We start from the raw sequence: 3217 nt of genomic DNA, 5'->3' as shown, positions 1-3217 counted from the left end.
GCAGAAACCGATGCAGTTCATGCAACCCGACCTTGACAATTACACAAGCCCACTTCCCCCTCTTCTCCGGTGAAAATCACCAAGCCTCATCTGGTTGTCACGGCGAAGGGAGAGCAACACCACTCTAGGGCGAAGAGTGACGGGTTCCAGAAGAGCGTGCAGCACTGGGAGGCTGTGGCTATTTGCAGGAAATAAAATATAATGCAGCATGTGTCGAGTGCAGCCGCAAAAATATTGTAAGAGTACTAGAATCAGGGCTGTGGGAAACATTTGTGTGGTTTATTTTTTAGTTGTTACTGTTTTAAGTATGATATTTTGGTCAAGGGGTAGAAATGTATCAACAAAATTGTATCAACAAGGACTTAGGTTGACAAAGCTTTGGGAACTATTCCTGGGGTGACCCCGGCTTCCCTTCGACCTTCATTTATAAGATTACATTGGTCTTCTGGTTGGTAGTGTTCAGTGTACTACACTGGTAACATCCCACCCAGTTTTGAAACAGACCAAGGTGAACCTAAGCCCCTTGGCTATTAACCAAGTGAATCTTGTCCCATCTCTATCAGCCCTTCCTCTTGCAACATGAAATTGTACTTTTTGTTCTCTCCCTGTGCCCTGGCTTTCCAAGTCATACTCCAGCTTCTCTCCTTGCAACGCTGACCACCCATAGGCACTCCCCTCTTCCAGCTGCTTGCTGAAGCTCCTGTTCCTCACTTTTGGTCCCCCTGCTCCCAGATTCCCTAAGTCAAAATCTCCCCACATCTTCTACTCTTAGCACTGTGACTCCTCCATGGAATTCAAAGGCTACACCTCAGATATGCAGTATCAGAAGGAAAGTTTTATGTAAGGGGGCCTGGAGAGATGACACCATGCTGAGAGCATCGGCTGCTCTTCCAGAGGACCTTCGTCCGATTCTGAGCGCCTACACGGTGACTCACGACTATCTGTAGCTCTGGTCCCAGGGGCTCCAATGCCATCTTCTGAGCTCCACACGCACCAGGCGCATATGTGGTCCACAGACATGCATGCAGACAAAACATCCAAATGCATTAAATTTAAAATTAAGTTAAATGAGGCCTATGGCTTGTGAGGTTTAATTGGGCTGGATAACTCCGAAAGCTCCTTAGATGTCTGAGTCTTTCTCAGCTTCAAATGTTCAGCCTTGGGCTGGAGAGATGGCTCAGCGGTTAAGAGGTCCTGAGTTCAAATCCCAGCAACCACAGGGTGGCTCATAACCATCTGTAATGAGATCTGACGCCCTCTTCTGGTGTGTCTGAAGACAGCGACAGTGTACTCATATATAATAAATAAATAAATCTTTTTAAAAGAGTTCAGCTTTCTCAGCTGGCAAAGCTTGGCTCTACTGGAACAGGCTCTTGGCCTTGAGTATCGTAGATGGGTCTTCTAGAAGGCTTCCTGGCTCTCCATACCGATGGGCTTTCTCAGACTCTTCATTGTGCACAAGTGAGGTTCTTGGCTAATGGAGCCCCATCTTGAGTGTCACTCATGGAAGAAGTCTTTTGTTTCCTGCCCCAGCCTCCAATTTTCCTTCTTGTCTCAAAGGGACCTGGCTCTATTCTACTTCCTTGTGAATGAAAGCTCTCCCAAACACACCCCCCAACCCCCGCCTTCCACAGAGCCCTCTACAAGGTTGATTAACTGAGTTGGTGAATGTGAAGAGGGTGGAGGTCAGTTTCAGCTTACCATGGGGCCACCTGTGGTGGTTTGAATAGGTTTGGTCCTCCACAGATTCATCTGTTTGAATGCTTGGCCCACAGGGAGTGACACTATTAGAAGGTGTGTCATTGTTAGAATAGGTGTGGTCTTGTTGGAAGAAGTGTGTCACTGTGGGGGTGGGCTTTGAGGTCGTATGCTCCAGCACTGCCCAGTGTAGAAGAGACCTTCCTCCCTGCTGCCTGCAGAAAACAGTCTCTCCTGGCTGCCTTCAGAACAAAATGTAGAACTCTTGGCTCCTCCAGCACCATGCCTGCCTGCACACTGCCATGCTTCCTGCCACGATGATAATGGACTGAACTTCTGAGACTGTAAGCCAGCCTCAATGAAATGTTTCCTTGTAACAGTTGCCTTGGTCATGGTGTCTCTTCACAGCAATGAAACCCTAACTAAGACACCACCTTTAGCTGCTTTAATAACCACTTCTTGTCCCCTTTGTGCCAACCCTAACATCCTTGTGACTAACAGCCAACAGATACAACCTTTTGGAATGCTTCCACCAGCCAAAAGGAAGTGTGTAATCAGGCAGCATCTGAGGCCTGTAGCAGAGATTTTCTCCTTTTCTTTAACCTTCTCAATGTTTCCACCAGTGTATTTGAACAGTACCTTAAGTTATGGCTTTCTTTGTTCTGTTACCATAAAGACTCCATTGAAATGCTACCACTTTGGAACATTGAAATCTGGAGTAACCTACATCTGTGTTCCCAATTGTGGTGACTCACACCCGACTCCAGAATAAACTATCTCCCATTCCCTTTGAACTGTGTTTTTCCCCTGACATCCCTTGTGCCACAATTACCCTCTTCCACTTTCCGCTTCAGCCTTAATAACAGAAGAGGGCCTTGTTTATCCCGGGCGGTAAAGGAACAGAAGGCAAAGGCCTTTAGCAAATCATCTCTCTGGATATCTCAGACTCAAGAGAGTGGCCCCGCTCATCTTTAAATGTCAAAAGTGAATAGGAGCTCGGCCTTTTCTCTAAGCAATTCTTCTGTAACAAGTTCTGATCTCTTCCTAGACGCTGGGCTCCTAGGGCTGCTTATGTGTAAAGGTCATATACCAAAGAAGACAAAAGAGAAAAATTGCATCTGGTTTCAAATGATCCCTGGACATACATTCCCCTCTCAGCTCCGCCTGCCCCAGCCATAACAGCTTTTCAAGGTTTATCGCCTCACATAAAACTATTACACATCCGCAAACATCTCTAAGACATCATCTCTCCAACTCTGTTCTTTTTCCTATGTTCCCGACATCAAAGTTAATTGAGGTAAATGGCAGGAAAGAAGATTCGTGAATCTTGGATATCAAAGATTTTTCTAATTCTTGCTCTTTTTATTCACTGAGATCCCAAGTGGGCCGAGAGGAATCGACCCCTTTAAGGAACACCCCTGATGCCTCTGATTCTGACTGAAGTGGCACAGAGGAGGGGGCACATTTGGAAAGTGTGGTACATGTCCTGCCAGGCAGAAATTGGAGCTGGGGTCAAGCG

Source organism: Rattus norvegicus, chromosome 4, assembly GCF_036323735.1.
Source record: "Rattus norvegicus strain BN/NHsdMcwi chromosome 4, GRCr8, whole genome shotgun sequence".
In the NCBI taxonomy this organism is placed as follows: domain Eukaryota; kingdom Metazoa; phylum Chordata; class Mammalia; order Rodentia; family Muridae; genus Rattus; species Rattus norvegicus.
Note: the sequence above shows the minus strand (reverse complement) of the source record.